Here is a 19,084-nt window from a genome sequence, read left to right on the forward strand (position 1 = left end):
ATGGTTCAAGACGGGCATTTGGGGTTTATTTATTATTTATTTTTTTAGAAAATGACCATCGTTTCGCTAGATAAGACCCTTATTTCTCGACTGGGATGGTGTAGAGCCTTTGAAGCGGAGACTGACATTTGGACCTTCAAACCATTGGTTGCCATTGAAGTCCATTATATGGAGAAAAATCCTGGAATGTTTGAAAGAAAGACATGGACATCTTGGATGACATGGGGGCGAGTAAATTATCAGGACATTTTTATTTGAAAGTGAACTACTCCTTTAACCCCTAAATGCATGAATTGTTCCCCAATCATTATCACATATTCAGGTCTTTAGCGACCAGGATTTATTTCTAACCGAGATAGATCTCTTCCTGTTGCGATACTATAAAACTGTCCTGATATTAGAGCAACAATCACAAAAGAATGAATAAAGCATATATTTTGTTACCTTTTGGAGCTTGGAAGGGTTCAGTTTGAGCAGATGTTTTACACCATCATCACTGTCCTCATCAGAGCTCATTCCCCAGTACATTCAGCATCTGGCTCATATTCTTAAAACTATCATTTACAACGTCTTCGAAATCAATATTTTGATCTCTGACAGCTTCTTCAGCAGATCCACCATTAAATGACAGTGACACTAGATATATGATACTTCGTATCCTTTTGATTTCTGCCTGCGGTAACTATTAATGAAGAACTATTGCATTATATATATATATATCCTTTTATATAGTTTATAATGAATTGATTGAGGAATACAAAGAAGGTTGATGTCTAACTTTAAAAAATGAACAAGGTCTGGGATCAATTATGAGAATGACTCTTCTGAGGCTGTTCTTTTTAGTGTTTTAAAACCAGATGATTCCCGAACGAGTGACTCTCACGAACCGGATCTTTTTAGCCTAAATCAATCAACAAGTAGCCTATACAATGTGACCAGTTTAGTTAGTTAGGCTACTGAATTACTCTACCTTACTTACTCAACCGCAATACTTTGGCCATGAAACTCCAAGCTGTTATGTTTCAAGACTCGTGAGAGAGTAACTATAGTTACAGAATTATTGTTCATATAACAACATGTAAGTCTAGCTAAATATACTCATGCGTTTTGTTGCAGTCAGTAGTTTTTATTTATATAAAAAGAAAAAGAAAATTCATATAGTATTTTTTCTTTTATATGTCGAATTATTGGAATGCATTTATTCTACCTGCCACAAAGTCTATTTAAACCTTTTGCAGAAATTGTAATTTATTTGAAATATAATACATTTGTTATATCTGAAATCTGATGATGCTAAGTTTAAGACAGAATAAAGCAATGATAGTGCACATGATCATAAGAACCCATCTCAGATAATGATGCAAATATTTAATGCAATACGTTAGTTCATTTATTGCAATGGCTTATTTCTTTACCGCAGAGGGGAGATGTACGATATTCATTTCCATATCGTCTCCAAAGTACGCTCTTAATGCACATAAATGCATTTTTCATATGGCTTCAGGTTCTTGCTCGTTGTCTTTTCCACCGGCCACCAAGCGCATCTGTTTCCCACTCTGAGCACGTAGCGCGCTTCTGTCAGCGCGTGTCTCTCCCCGCGCGAGCGAGCGCGCGCCCACACGAGCAGGCAGGAGCCTTTGACGTCATAGAGAGGCACTCCGCCAGAGCGCGAGCCAGCCACAGCTGCCCGCGTGTGTTAAATCAATCTTTCACGTGAATGACTGTGCAGCTCCCGTTCTGGCACCCTGTAACACCATCAGGGAGATTTCAGAGCTGAATTTGGGTGAATGGAGGGTGTGAGAGGCTCATTGACAAATACACTTGCCTAGTGTTTGTCTTCACGGGATCTGTGTGAGATGTTGACCTGCTATGACCAGTAACGTTATGTGAAATCGCCCTGTGAACTGCCCAGCTAGCAGGGAACTTTCTCAACGTTTTTCCAATAATACAGAACGTTCACTCAAAGTTATTTTAATTAAACATTATCAAAACAGAAGGACATTCTGAGAACATTCAGAAATAATGTTTTCCTAACTTAATGGGAACGTTAGAAAACCGTTTTTATAACATATTTGTGTTAGCTAGTAGCCTACTATACAGTAATGTCCAGTTTGAAGTAATGTCCATCTTTCTGTCTTTCTAAACAGGTGTTGTTTTGTATATGAAGGCAAGAAACTGGTTTCAAACTGACTTCTAAAATGAATTCAAATGAGTATCCACAAAGCCAAATTTTTTGTGACTTGCTAAAAGTGGGAAATACCTACATTGCTTCCCGTTCCTGCTTGTCCTTATACTCGGGGTATGAAAGTATAAAAATAGTATAGAATGATTCAAACACATGCGCTTACAGATAGCAAGCAGAGAAGCTTTGACGTATCTGGCTTGATGGATTTACACACTTTCTGCAGGATCAATGCTACTGATGCTGGGACTCACAGTATAGCTTCTATAAAGATAGCTCCCTCACGATCAGGAGCATAAGCTTTCGAGAATGATGTGCAGCTGCAGGAACCAGAAATGAGCTTTATTTTGCGTCACTGCAGCTTGGGTTAGATTTGAGATTCAATTGGAGTAGGGGGTTATTAAAGGGATAGTTCACCCCCAAAAAAATGACAATTCTGTTATCTTTACTCACAATTTGTCAATCCAAATCTGTACTGAACACAAAAGATTTTAAGAAATATAAGTCCAAACAACATTGGACCCCATTGATATATTTTTTTTTTTTTTACAATATCTGGTATTATACAGAAGAAAGTCATACTTGTTTGAAAAGAAATTTTGCCCGAATTTTCTTTTTTGGGTGAACTATCAATATAGAGGTCAAAGGTTGTCCTTAAAGGATCGGGAAAGAAACATTCTAGACACTGGGATTGAGGACAATCCTCTTTTCATTCAAAATGTCTATTAAGCTATATTTCAGCATCATGAACAGTTCACAACAGTAACGTTTCAGGACATACATTGGCCAAAAATAGTATAAAAAACAGAAGAGTCACAATAGCTCCAAGTATAATGAGAAAAACATCAATACCATTGTAAAACCATCTTGGTTTTATTGGCTTTAGATCTGACCGGCCCATCCAAACCAACTAGAATCAATCCTCCAAGACCTACACCAGCAATCACAGAAATTACTTCAATAGACTATCAAAATTATTGCCAGTTCCGTTCCAGCTTGCCTCAAGTACAAAATATACTCCTCATACTCAACCGGGAGGTCTGGAAGTTGGTTTTACTTTAACTTGCCTCTACCTGCAGCCATCTTAACCAGCCTGACAGACTCTGTTAATGCAAAACACTGTACATTTGTCTGACTGCATGTCTTTTTTTGCTACTGAGATCTTAAAGAGCTCCGTCAGCATTGGTATTGGTTTTTTGCTTAACCATGTTAATCCCAGAGACGATCTCCTCAATTGTTGCCTCACTACCCTGCTCCACACACTAGGGCCAAGCACAGATAAATGATCCCCGCTTTAAGACAAATAGCCCTTCTTTTAAGACCGATAGTGTGGAGGAAGGAAAGTCCCATCCATATACTTCACAGCATCGACCCCGGTCGATTGGGTTCGATCCGGGTTGGGCGAGCCGCACCTCACCTCTTCGACAGTCATTTGTCCAAATGGCACCAGAAGCATGCAGCAAGCAACTAGTTGATGAAAAAAAAAAAGATTTGCTTCTCAGTAGGAACGTAGATAGACAGTTAATGTTTAACTTTAATGAAGATCATAAAACCTGTCAGTTGTAGATTATTGGATTGTCAATTTTGGTGGGTCCTTCCGAGGGGTCCTCCACCTGCCAAGAAACTGCCACTGAAATGTACAAAAATATAACCTTTAGGAGAACAACATCTTGTCGCTGGGGATGTACCCTCAAAGGGACAACTTTGTAAGTTATCAACCCTAAAACGTGCATATTAGTGCCTTAAGGCCCGTACACACCGGGACGAATATCGGCGCGCGTTATTCGCCAGCGTTTTTCAACCCGTTTTTTGTGTTCACACCCAAGCGATTTTCGCTGACGATGAGCCGAGTGAACATGCAAATTCATTCCCTGACATTAGATGGCGCTTAATACCACTCCATAACAGTTCTCTTTTATCAATATTTTTGTAGTCGCTGTCGCGTTTGTCACAGTTCTTTATGTTCCGACACCAACGAGACCAGCAGCTCTACATTCATCTTGCCTGGCATCTTCCTCGTCTTATTTCTTCCCGGCAGTGTTTAGACGCTACTCGGCATATATCTTCTTCGCCGTTACGTATGTGTGCTCGGCAAGACCGTTTTGTGTTTGAGCGCCCCCAAGTTGTGTTTTACTGTAACTTCAGAAGCTCCAGACACGTGAGCAAAAGCGGCAATCTCATTGGTCGGATAGTTTTTGACGCGGCGCGTCAAACCAAAAAAACGAACCCGAGGCGTTTTTTAAAAAACGCGTGCCGTTTTTCGCGTTGGTGTGCACACTCACATTGCCGCCCTTTGTTTAGTTACGAGGCGTTAAACTTCGGCAAATATCGCGCGCGAAATTCGTCCTGGTGTGAACAGGCCTTTAGACTAGCAATAAGCACCTTTTGGGGGTAAATAAGGTATAAAGATTTCTCTTTGAGGATACTGTCCCAGTGGCAAGCTGTTGTACACAAAGGTAAAATTTTTGCAATTTTATTCAGAGAGTGGAATGCTGACATATACACTGTAAAAAGTGATCAGTTGACTTAACTTAAAAAAAGTGAGGAAACCCATTGCCTTAAAATTATTAAAGGGATGGTTCGGAGTAATTTCAACCTAGGGTCAAACTAGGGGGGGGGTTTGGCTCGAAGTCATGGTGCAAAGGACCCTAGGTTGAAATTACTCCGAACCATCCCTTTAAGTAGTTCATGCGTAATTGAAAAAATTGTTGACAATTCCACATATTTTTTTCAATTACGTATGAAGTTTATTTACTTAATAATTTTAAGGCAGCGGTTTTCCTTGTTTTTTTAAGTTAAGTCAACTGATTTTTACAGCTTTCTTCTCTGCTGAAAATGTTTGCCTTATAAAATCTCCATCTAAACCACCTCCCTCCCCTTCTTGTCTAGGAACTAGTGATTTCTTCTTTCCTTTTAAATGTAAATAAGATACTTAGAAGGGGTATGTTTGGGAATTTTGTAAGTTACATAATGCTATTTAACAAATAACGAAAACACGTCTAGTTTATCATCACAAAAAAACAGAATACTGTCCTCAGGTTTGATTAGAACTGGCAAGAGAGATATTTTACAATTGTGTTGAATTCTCAGTAATAAACCACTTTGTACACACTGAATCATCAAACGCATGCGTTTGTCTTCTACCTTTGTCTTACGTGAATCATACACCATGGCAACAAGAGTCTAAATTTAGAAAATTGGACGTTTCTGTTTCCTTGTAATTGTTTCTCATTAATAAACCCCTGGCCTTCGTTTTGAATCCTCCAAGGGCTTGGTGTATTGGCTGCAATTGTGCTATTAGTGCACTAGGAAATGGCCCAGGATCTATTTTTATCCCTCCGTCAGGGATCCGTTCGAACTTGATTATCTAAAGACGCATGATCAGTCATTGATACAATTTACCTACCACCTAAAACTGAGCCTCACCCTTTTGCTCTTTCACATAGGGCAACGAGCTCTCTCATGGGGTGACGAGAATGTTTGAAGCCTTTAGTGACCTTTACAGACATGGTCATGTTGCCCAGCATGAGTGATGAATGAAGTTTCAGCATGAAGGAAAAGATAGAGTCGTTTCGGGGAATGGATGTTCTTCTTGTCAAGAGAAGAATGGTGGCTAGGATAGAACAGGATGGACGAAGCAACTCTTTCAGACCGCTTCAGGAAACTAAGGCCCTTACGGAGACCACAATGATGTAGATGCAAAATAACTAACTATCCATTTTCTCTTCAAATTTCTTTTAATATGTTCCTCTGACCTAATCGACGCCATTAGTACATATATTTTCTGTAAAAATATTTAGAATCTATCTAAAATTTATAAACGCATTTTATTATATACAGTTAAATATTTAATATCTTAGATTAGATAGTATTATAAACTTTGGTATAGTTTAAATACAGTTTACAGAATTCATACTATTCAGACTATTTATAAAATCTACATAAACCCAGAAACTTGCATACACTAAATGCACTAAAGAAAAAAAAACATTTGCAGAAATATTCCTAATTTACATACAGAGCGAGAGAGAGAGAGGCCGTGTGCATTGCACCCTTTGCTTTGTTTCTCCCTCCGGTTTTCTGTAACACACACCCTCACGTTCAAGCGGAAATGCTTGCAGCCAAAAAAAAAAAAAAAACATATAATGGAGGTCTGAAGTCATGCTCTGTTCTGAGCCTGGTCTGTTTACTATTTAACTATTCGTTTGCATGAAAAAGCACAAAGACTGTTTATAAAGTGGCGAGGATAGGGGCAGGCGGAGATGAGACAGGTCTAATATTATTTCAGCTTTGTCTAAAAGACTGATATGACTTAAGAGAAAATAACAGCCTTGGAGAATTCTGCATGATATGTTAGGCACTGGATAAAGCTCACCGGATTAAGGAGGATGTCACTTGTGGATGCCATTTAGATATTGACAGCAAGCAAACAGATGCACAAACGTGTGTTTGTGAAGACATTTATGCTGCATAAATTTGCATATCTGCAGACAACACCTTCCATTGAGATGTATGTACCCCCTCAGATATCTGAATCAAGAGGATCTAATCGAGACTTATCTTTTGGATACATCAAGTCATGCTAAATGAATACAATATTGCTACACAAACAGGTCCTCACTTATATATTAAAGAATTACTAAAGGGCTTTTTGTTTTGGTCATATCTTGTCTAGGTCACCAAGTTAGTCAGGCTGGCCACTTGCAGAGACCGGCAAATCCAGCAACTAGTAATTCTTCTTCAGAAGTGCACATTGAGGGTCTTGGGAACCCTCTTATGGGTTATGAGAACCCTCTTGGGAACCCTCTTATGGGTCTAACTTAATGATCTTCAGGTGGACTAAACAAAACCTGTGCATCTTAATTCCTGGAAGTGGTGTGGAGTCTGAAGTTGAGACTAGTGAGACAGTTGATTAATTCATAATGCAAAACCACTAGATTACATTGTTCCTGGATGGATCTGCAGACAATATTCATCAGTATCAGGGGATAAGTATATACCTGAATAACAACCAGCATTGTTTGTGTGTGCTAGTGTTACAGCATGTATCTCTCCTTAATACAAGATTGCAGAGGAGAACCATTGTCCTTAAGGGAAAAAGTTTTACGTCCAAAATACACCGTTAAAGTCTATGGACTCACAGTTCTTATTAAAGTTACAGTCCCTCCAGTCTTGTAAGTCTCACACACACAGACAATAACTAGTAATCAAAGACTAGAGTGCTCCGTTCAGAGGATTATGGTCTTGTAATTTTCACATTCGCTCAGTGCCACAGGACAAGCCACTAAACAGGGTCTATCATCCACTGAGCCATGAGCAGGTAAAGGGACTTGTGCTCTGAAAATTGCTATTTGCCTCCGTCCTCCCAGACCAAATGGGGATTAATTGAGTCTAATTAAAGCTCATCTCCACTGCAAGCACTAATGTGGTCAATATCTATCCAGTGGGAGACTGTCCTCAATTATCCCGACCTCACAATTATCATCATCATTACAGCGGTGTCATTTTTGCGCCAGAATTTCAGAGTTATCTTTTAAAAACCTGTTTCCTGTGAGAAAGCAGAAAAATCATTTTATTCCACCATTGGACGTCCCTCAATGCCACATCCCTTTTCTCATTTGTCATTTTTCCCCTCTCCTTCGTTCTCTCCAACTTTCAGACAAGGCCTTGTCGGCAGGTGATGGATTGCAATAGTCTCTCGGTTATCTCAGGAGTCACAGGTAATCTGGAATATGCCAGATGAGACCCAGGTTTGCCAAATGAGCCATTGCAAACACACATATGCGTGCAGACACAAATACATTTACTATTGATTCAACTAACCAAATGCCCCATCACTCAACTGCTTAAATAAGGCCCTATGTGAAATATCGCTCCACACCAATCCACAGCTGAATCCAAACTTAGGTGATGTAATACTGCACGGATTATTGGGAACTAACCCACCAAGAGTTCAGCACGAAGGGTGCATAGCATTAGCAATGAAATGACAAATGGGACACCCTATAAAATGGAGGACTTACGCAAAGGACTCAGCATTGGATCAAGTGCGCCATTTGGGAAAACTTAATAGCCTCTAGTCAAAGAACCAATGGCATGGCACTTCAATTTGTAGCAAGCAGTAATGAATCTCTACACCCAGACAAAGATGGAAATTGAATCCTTGCTTTTTCTAAAAGGGCGTTTGCCTGATGGGAATTAGCTTAAAGGACAATACGTGGTAGAAATGACAGCTACAAATTCATTTTAGACCTTCATTCTGAATCTAATGTAAGGTGACTTTACAAATGTACATTCTTCTTCGTTAAACATATTAATTGTTATCTGAATCAACTTACAGTACACTTCTACTACAGGGACAATCGGCAAACCTGAGGCACCTTGCTAAAGGGCACAATGGTGGTAGCTCATAAATCCCCACTTTTGGGGTTTAAACAGTTACCAGTGGAGTTTTAGGTTACCAGTCTAAGCGGTCCTGCTCCAAGTGGGATTTGAACCGGAGTCTCCGGCATGGGAGGCAGGCATGCTAACAAGGACACTAAAGGCTGCTGCAGCTAACATCAGTCGCTAATGTGCCTCTTGAGACCAGGGGAGTGAGGTTTACATGCACCACTTTCACTGGCCTATGTCCATTACACTCACCCCCCCTAAACCTCACTACCATCCCGGGTTTCGGCACCAAAATTAATTGGTCCTACTCGACCTGTTTCGAGTGAGGTGAGTAAGGTTATCATGCTCAGCGCTTACTGGCCTACGTCCTTTACACCAGCATAGCAATCTCTCTTCTTGACACCCCTCGGAAATAATTAAAAAGAAATGAGAATCTTACTGTTACTACACCTCGAGTGCTCACACCTCACACCCTACTGCTAATTCTCCACATTTGTGCCGGACACAGACCCGCTGAGGACAAATTGCCACAGGTTCAGTTAGCGCAACAAACAGAAGAGGTCCAGATCAGCACGTACACCGACTCCTGTCGACTGGACCATGACATTGGCTAAAGAAAATGACCAGATTGAAACCAGTGGGCGAGAAACCCCCTATAGCTTAAAGCGACACTAACTTGGTCTCCACCAAACACTTTGGAAAAATCTTGTGGAGTCAGTAGCAGAAGTTCCCCGCACAAAAACAAAACACTAAAAAACTGAGTGGGAGGTTCTGAAAGTCAAAGCGAATAATTCTTTAATGTCAGTTGTATTTTTTACCCCCCAAACTGGCCAAGGTGGTATGGTTCAGTGATTTGAAGTGGGGAGAGAGAGAGAGGGAAGGAGTCCTGAGTTTTAATGGCTCATTGTAGATTTTTTTTGTGGCAGATGAAATATGTTTTAATTTGCCAAGCGCTAGAGGGGCTGTCGATAACTCACATGCGAGAGAAAGCACCAAAAGGCGGGAATGCTTTTTTTCTCTCTCTCTCTCTCTCTCTCGCTCTTTCGTTCTTCACTCACATTGGCGCTCCTGCATGTTCCCATGGTAACGGAGCACAGCAGCAAAGCAAGGCAAGCCAAAACTGAATGAGATAGACACCAAATACAAATTCTCTCACTGTCTCTATCTGTCTTTCTATCTATCCAACCTGTCCTATCCTATTTATATCTCACGTAAACACCTTGGTCATAAATTGAGTATGACAGATAAACAGTTCAAATCACTGAAATTATGCATGCAAAAACTCGAAAGGTAAATGTGTTCAGGGTTTTGCATTTGCATCCCATCATTCAAAGTCATATCATAGCAAGTCATACCAGGTATTGGCATGTAGTAAAGAGGAAGGCTTGGATCGGCGGAGGTAGATGATGCAGCGAGTATTCAGAAGTTCTGAAGTATGTCGGAACATTCATGATCTCTCCAGCTGACCGAAGAGATTCTGCGAAAGCCACCGTCAGAAAATGAGATGTCGAGTGTGATTAATCTTCGCACCATGAGAGGAAAAGAAATGAGGTGATTCTGGGGTGAAGAACTAGAAAGATCTGGAATAGCAATGAACAAGCTTGACATTCATCCATATTCTGTGCTGTTAGGTTCCAAGAGCTAAAGGATGTGTGTGGCATTCAGGATAATGTGCACATTTTATCTTTCACAGTTGTGCGTTGCTTCTGTTCTAGACAATTTAGAGTTTGCTGCTAGTGAAACGGTTCTTGTATTTACAAGTATATACACATACATATGTTCTTGTTTATACACAAGTAAAAGTTTAACCAGTTTGTAGGTCTCTGGTTGTGTATTGAATTTGGGTTGGAAACGCAGACCTCAAATCAGCATTAAATAAAGTTAAAACTAATAAAATGACATTATTTGGTCAACCTCATGCTGGTTTTTGTGCAATTACAGTTAACAGTGACCATTGTATATTGCATGTTATATTCCAAATCTTCATAAGTCGTACAATATTTTTGTGTAAGGAACAGACCAAAATTTAGGGAACGTTTACACAACAAAGATGTACTAAAAATGGAAACGGAGAAGTTTTACCTTTGCGTTTTTCGCGTTCAGATGACAACATTGCCAAAACGATCTCCGTTAACTCTGATCCGCGAAAACGATTAAATGCTGTATTATTCATGCCAGGTCAGTAGTTGGTGAGGTCACTTTGTAAAGAAACGCTACACGACAATAGACTGAACATGCGCATGACGTCACCGTTTTCACAAATTCGCATTTTGGTAAACAGATTCCCAATGTTTTCTCCAAGATGAGTGTTAATACTCCAATTTTAAGAGCAAGCGTTTTAAGCATGTGTTTGCTTATCCAGTTGGTACTCCCCCTTACAGGTTTACAACAATATTTAGCATTTAACATAGACCAGTTTATAATTTTTAGTTAAATTTCAGTCTCTTCCTCACACAAAGCTGTATGACTTTAGAAGACTTGAAAAAAGTGCACAAAGAGCTTACATTTGTGGTACTTTTATGATGCTTTTTCACTCCTTTGAAACTTGCTAGCCATGATAACCCACTGTCATTGGTTGGAAAATACCTTCATAAAAACAGATTTTTTTTTTTTTTTTTGCTGTGTTCCACAGAACAAACAATAGCATACAGGTTTATAACAACATAAGGGTGAGTACACGACAGAATTTCCCATTTCATTAACTATTTCATTCCGCTTTTCCGTTACACTGCTAATCCAATGTTATGCTGTACCACAATTGACACTTTGCAAAGTTAAACACTATATTGTGTGAACACAAAGTGTCAAGTGTTCACAATGCGAATATAAACATGCCACAAGCAGAGCCTGGAAATGTCCCCGAGCAGATCCCCACTTAGTCACTGGCTTGAGAGCAGTGTGTAATCATCATTCACACTTAAATGATCTGTTAATTGAGACGGACTCGAGCTGTGACAGAAAGGACCAACAGGGAACCAGTGCTAAGCTAACAAACGGTTGCGCTATTTGCAAAACTAACACAAAACGCTAATCTGAGAGAAAACATTGCAACAGTTCTGCTGAGCCCCTGAAGACTGAACCACATGCTAATGCAAATAAATAATTTAGCACGTTTCGAACAATCTGCTTCACAATCTTTGCAATTTTACAGTTAGCTTTATATTAGCCTAGCAATCTCTTCTTCACAAGTCCAAATGTATTTTAAATGTACCCTATTTGTTTTCTAAATGCATGTTCCTGGTCTTACTGTACACAATTCATCAGCACACGTAATTACAACACGTCTTTATAATCTTTTAAGCATGAAATCATTAAAATATGTATAATAACAACAGGCTGTTTCATGTCACTTTAAGTGTCTTTCATCTAAGCAAGGCCATCCATCTCAAGCCAGCAGCATGTGTTTTGACAGATATGGTGATGTCACACCTGCGGGACGAGGTACTGATGGTGATTCAATGCATTTGAGGTCAGATTTCTTACTGATGTTTTATGTCAGCCGGTCAGCGAGGTTAAAAGCTTTGTCAACTAGAGGAATCACGGTGTGCTAACTGGACATCCCAAATGTACCTTTGAATCAAGCCATTACCTTTTCCAGAAAAAGGCTGAAAGCAAAGAGCAGATTCTTGACACTTAAGCAAAATGAGACTGACAGGTCTGTAAACACATTACTTTTAGTGTCATGGTCCATTAGCAAGAAGCACATCAGATCCTCTTCGGATTGTACATTCCAAGTGGTTCTCCTGCAACTGAAATCCATCAATATATTGTTCCATTTTAACAAATACATGGATTTTATTGTAATCATTACACTTTCTCTGATAATGTGCTGCACCCTGGTGGATAGGAGAGGTACCGCAGGCTCCGTACAGTGACGGTGACTCACACTGTTTTGTTTTATGACGATGGGATCTCCATGGGATCTCCTCTTCCACCCCTCTCACCATCTGTCTGGGAATTCTCCTGTCCTGAAACTCACCTAAACTGTTTCCCTCCCTCCTTTCCCCCTCAGCCTTTTCTTCTCCTTTAGCTGCATTTCTTAATAGTTTTTTGTTTTCACTATTCATCTAAACTGACACATTAATGCTACCAAACAGATAAAAATCATGTATCAGTACAAAACTGCTTTATTCCTGATAGTGTTAAAAGTTCACATAGTCACATTTACGATTTTGTGAGCTCCTGGAAATTGCATTTTGCTTATATTCCAAAAAAAAAAAAAAACGGCCAGCAATACTGTCAATGACTAACCCCAAACTACCTGACACAACTTACCCCACAGAAGTGTTGTTATTGTTAACTACAACTTATTCAAAATTATTGTTGTTTGTTGAAATAAAGCTGAAGTAAAATACAATATAAATTTTAGACGCAAAACTTAAATGAATATTATAATATTCATTTAAGTTTTCCGTCTAAAATTTATATTTGTATACAAATATTAACTGAAATAAAATAAGTTGAAGTAAAAAACATTATGAAATAATAGCTATATAGAATTTTTTTTTTTTGAAGTAATAAAAAAATATATAAATGCATATAAAATATATAAATATATATAAATAAAAATACTATTATAGTATATGAATAATACTAAAATAACTACTTTGGGGAAGAAAAAAGCTCCCCCAATAATGAAAAATACAAATGCTTTTACACATCAGCAATTCAAATATATTTTTAAGGGAAGTGGAAAAAGTTATTATTATTATTATTATTATTATTGACAATTAATTTGAACTCTCATGTAAAACATTTACTTTTTTTAAAAATAAAACAAATATTTACTTTGACATTTGTCATTTACTTTGCTTTTCAAAGCAAATTTTTACAGACCTAAATATATACGTCATCCATTTATATGTAAACTACGTAAATTGGTCATCGTATGTGTGTATATACATATATATACATACATACATACATACATACATACATACATACATACATACATACATACATACATACATACATACATACATACATACATACATACATACATACATACATACATACATACATACATACATATATATATATATATATATATATATATATATATAAAAAGCTCATTACTTTTCTCATGCATCTCAGTCACGGGCAGATGTATTATGATAAGCCACCCTAAAAAAAATTTGACATTTGACAAATTATGTAATCTGTAGATAAATACAAACTATTATGTCTTAAAAAAACAATGTGTAAATGTATTGTTCCCTCAGTCCTCACAAGGTCCTGACCTGAGCTTTCTGCCTTTAACATGCAAGTTAAGGCATCAAGGTCAAATCCTGACCCTATACGGGACTGAAACACAAACAGCCTGACATCAACAGAGTCATTGTGAAGAGACAGAAGAACATAGACTCTGACAGACATGTGTTTGTGTGACGTGCATAAAAAGATAGATTTTTTTGTTTCCAAGGCAAGGAACTGTTTTCAGATTTCCTGTTCGGAGGACTTCTACATCACGGTTGGTCCAGAATTAATTGGAACAAGGGTTAGAGGGGTCAGTGCTGAGGAAATCACCTCTGCTCCGTCTGTCTGGCTTGAGAAACAACTGAAAGAGTTTCAAAGTGAATGTGATTGGCAGTCCTGCACTTCCCCTCTCTGTGGAGGGCTATCAGATGGAACAGGAGCTATTCTGTTCTCTATAAGAGCACAAAAAGCCTTTGGATGGGTTCATAAAGGCAACACGGTCAGGTTTTTTTGTTGCTGAACTGGGTCCCACTGCGAGCTTTTCTTTGAGAAACACACTTTAAAGTCTCAAAGGAAGGTTATATACACAGGTACTCTTTTACACAGACCAGGTTTTTGGGTCATGCTACTTTTGAGTGAACGGACAATCATTATCAAGTAAGGTCATGTAAACACCATAAACTGTTGTTTAATCTGGAAAAAGTCATAAATGGGTTTCAGAAAAACCTGGCCTCAAGACATGTCCTTTTATTTATTGAGCCTCATTTATGAAACATGAGTAGAACGGATTTGTGAAAATTGATTGTAAATAGACGTAATTAGATTTAATAACAATTTAATTGTCTATATAGAAATTTGTTCAGCACGTTTCATGAATGAGGCTTAATGTGGGCATATCTAATGGTTTTGGCATCAAGACAAACTATTTTTTATCTTCACGTTAACAATTTTCTTGCGTTGTTGCTTCACGGATTTGGATGTAAACCATTAAAATGCATGTATTTTTTAAACAATGTGAAATAAATCCTTTTATTTCATATTTAATTTATAAATAATACTTATAATTAAATTAATTTTTTTTTGTCATTAAAAACCTAATTCTAAAAAAAAATACAAATGAATACAATATTTATAAACTAAATAAAATACATGCAAAATTATATTTTATAAATATGAAATAACTAAATTTTTCATATTTGATTTATAAATAATATTCATAATAAAACCTATTTTTTATTAATTAAAAAAGCTACCCCCCCCCCAAAAAAAAATATTATAAATTATTTGTGAATTAAAATAAAAACACATGTAATACATTTTATTTCATATTTAATTTATAATACTTGTGCATTAAAAACCTATAAACAAACTAAATACAAATTGAAACAATATTTATAAATGAAATAAAAATGCTTGCAAAATGATATTTTTATGAATATGAAATAAAAAAAAAATCATTTAATTTATAAATAATATCCATAGTATTTTTTCATTAATTCAAAAAACAAAGCTATAATATTACTTATAAAATAAAACATGCATTAAAATGTTTATTTAACATTTAAATAAAAAAATATATATAATTCTGTCATAATTTACTCAATCTCATGTTGTCCCAAACCTATGAATTTCTGTTGGTAACCACACAGTTGATGCCATTGACTTCTATATGGAAGTCAATGGGTGCCGTCAACTGTCTGGTTACCAACATTCTTTAAAATATCTTACGCATTCTCATCCTTGGGCATCATATACTGACGCTTTTGACATTTCGTCTACATCGAACGCACATGGCACCCTTTAGCGTCAATATGACACGCACAGAGCTTTGTTCGGTTATGGGTAGGTTTAGGTCTGGGGTAGGGTTAGGGTTAGACCGCTAGGAGGCGCCTTGTGGCCCATTTCTATCTGCGTCTCATATTGACGCTAAAGGGTGCCATGTGCGTTCGATGTAGACGAAATGTCAAAAGCGTCAGTATGACGCGGCCTACTCATACGGGTTTGGAACAACATGAAGGTGAGTAAATAACAAAATTTTCATTTTTAGGTGAACTATCCCTTTAAATCTCCTTAGAAGTTTGACATTTGCTGGTTGTAAACAGAAATACAATGAGTTGAGGGTTATCTGTCAGCGCCTGTCTCTCGGTTTCTGAGTGGCGTTGAGAGGAGGGCAGTTCCATGGTTATGAACCCTCACCCTGCTCTCAGAGTAAGGGCCACTCGACCGCTCTCTACTACATCACGAACGGCCTCAGAAAAAGGAGAAAATACCTTCAGTGAGACACACTTCCTATTGATTGTCTTGTAGGGGGGTTGCTAGGGGTTAAAGGCACGATGGCTATTGATTCCCAAGAGTTGCAGCACCACACAGTTTGTCCATGTGAACCGTGTCATTGCTAAGGTGCTTTTAATGTACCTAACCTCAGAAAGAGATACTGGGCTTTTAAAAGCAAACACACCTATAGACTTTATGTAGCCCCGTCCCTTTTCAGCGCCGCGCTCATTGTTTGTATTTCCACAGCATGAAGGTAAGATCTTACAGATTTATGAATGAACCGCTCTTTTTTTAATTTGTTATGACATCCACTTCAAACATTACATTGCCCATGATAACATATATACAGAGCTACCGCAAAAAAATGGAAGTTTTTTTATTTGCACATATTCTAAAGACTGCGTGCTTGTTTCTCTGGTGCAAAAGGTTTACAGGAACAACAAATGGCCACTGTGATCTCTCTATGTCTAACTCTTTCTCCTAGAAGAACAATCTCAACTAGGGATGCACGATATATCGGCCACAATATCGGTATCGGCAGATATGTTCATTTGTAATATTTTCGTAATCGGCCCGATAAGAAAATCTGCCATATAAAGTCCAATAAATAGTGAATTATTTCCTACAGCTGAGACGCTTCAAATGCGCAATGTTCACCATGATGGTTTTGAGTTGCTTGAAATATGATTGAAAATACTTCTATAAAGAAAGATACAGTTAAGTGCAATGCAAGTCTGTTATATAGATAACATAAAATCCTAATGAGAACATTATAATAGTGTGCTTGGGACATGGATTTTAATGGTGAGACTTTTGTTTTTGTAATCAGGCACTCAAAAATTAAATAAAAATTCAGATTCAGATTTATCGGCCAATATATCGGTTATTGGCTTTCAAAGATAAAGAATTAACAGTTACTGATTATTTCATAATATACAGTTGAGGGAAATATGTGCTTCATAATATCATGAATACTAGGCTATATTAATTACATTAATGGGTGGTCCTTGTGTAAATACTCTTTATGCAAAATAACTTGTTTTTTACACTTGAGACATCTTTTGACAGTTTTCGTGAGATTTATAAAATGTATTCAGTGATCAAGCTTCCAGGCTTGTGAACACAAGTAGTCTACACAAACACACATAATGACTGTTATCAAGATCCGTGCGTGCGTTCGTTTGACCAACACACAGAACATCAAAATGATGCACCCATTCAACCCGCATGCCCACATAAGCCTGTCAGCAGAAAGCCATTTATTCTGAGTAACTATTGAAAAGAAACTGACAGACACGGTGTGCGAGAAGCCGTGAAGTATAATTACACAATCACCCTCGTTCAGGGCCGGCTCTAGCCCTTTGGTTGCCCTAGGCAAGATTGAGTTTTTGCGCCCCCCCCATCCCCCCATCCCCCCCGCTCTTTATAAGAAAATAAGAAATAAGAAAATTGATAAGTGTCAAGCCTTTATTTGTTATAATTTTGATGATTATGGCTTACAGCTTATGAAAACCCCAAATTCAAAATCACAGAAAATTAGAATTGATATGAATTGATATGTCATAAGCTGTAAGCCATAACAAAGTCTTGAAATATCTCACTTTGCATGTAATGAGTCTATATAATATATTAGTTTCACCTTATAAGTTGAATAATTGAAATAAATGAACTTTTGCAATATTCTAATTTTTCGAGTTTCACCTCACTCCAACAAGCAAAATATTACTTAATGATACACTCTAATAAATTGCACATACAAAAATGCTACAAAGAATGTTCATTGATGAACAAACAAAAATGCTCTAATAGTCACTCCAACACTTCAACAAGCAAATTATGACTTGAAGAATCAACTGTAAATTGTTTACACACATTCTACAAAGAATGTTCAAGGATATTTACCAAATTGGATTAATTTAAGCAAATTATGACCATTAAACTGGTTTAACTATACCTTCTACAAACAAATGTGCTATTATGGATCATGTATGTACCACTACAAAATTTAAATATTTAAGTTCTTTTAGTTCTATCTCAAATAATAAAATATTAACAGTTGTTTCTGCCATTTCTATTCACCTTCAAAGTAACTATAGCTAGCAAACTATAGCTTAGTGACAGCAATGAAACGTCCAATATTAGGTGATGTAGGCTACAATACTAAGTAAATTTTTTTCATTGGTAACCTTAATAGCTAAGATGAGAAGACTTACTCTATACTGAGCTTTATTTTTTATCTTCTTCCTTTCTCCGTTTTCGTCCCTGTGCACCAGAGGTTTAGACCGCTTCATTTTCGATCAACGCGCCAGCAGCTGAGCACTTCCCTAACGTAACCATAGACTGGAACGTAACGCAACCCTCCCGCCCCCCGCCAATCCAGAAATGGTCGACAAAAATCATAAATTCAATCTAATAATCAGGTTGACAAGTAATTAAACGTGTAGTTGAGGGGGCGCCCTTTGATCATGTTTAATAAAAATGTTTTATTTCGCGTTTCGTTCTAATTTTATGATTAATATGGGAAGTAGAAAGGGCGACACTAGAGTGCGTCCGCGCCCCCAACACATTTGTCGCCCTAGGCAACCGCCTAGTTCGCCTATAGCAATCGCCGGCCCTGCCCTCGTTCTCTCTTCCTCTGTCACCTCTGGTTTCTCTCCTGAACCCTGTTGGATCCACTCTGAGTGAGCAATTCTCTGCTTGTGGATGTCTTCTTTACACGCCCGTCTCTGAAAAGCTATATTTTCTTGCTGTTTATTTGGGTTGTAAACATCATTTTCAACAGTCTTACTCTGAGACTTGTGGGAGTTGCGTTAGCTGTTAAAGCATAGTTCACCCAAAAATGTAAATGTACATGTACTCACCCTCGAATTGTTCCAAACTTGTGAGTTTTTCTTCTGTTGAACACAAAAGAAGATATTTTGAAGAATGTTGGTAACCAGACAGTTGATGGACCCCATTGACTTCCAATGGCTATCAGTGACTGTCTGGTTACCAACATTCTTCAAAATATCTTTTGTGTTCAACAGAAGAAAGAAACTCATA

The sequence above is a fragment of the Scardinius erythrophthalmus genome, assembly GCF_964197995.2.
Source record: "Scardinius erythrophthalmus genome assembly, chromosome: 14".
In the NCBI taxonomy this organism is placed as follows: domain Eukaryota; kingdom Metazoa; phylum Chordata; class Actinopteri; order Cypriniformes; family Leuciscidae; genus Scardinius; species Scardinius erythrophthalmus.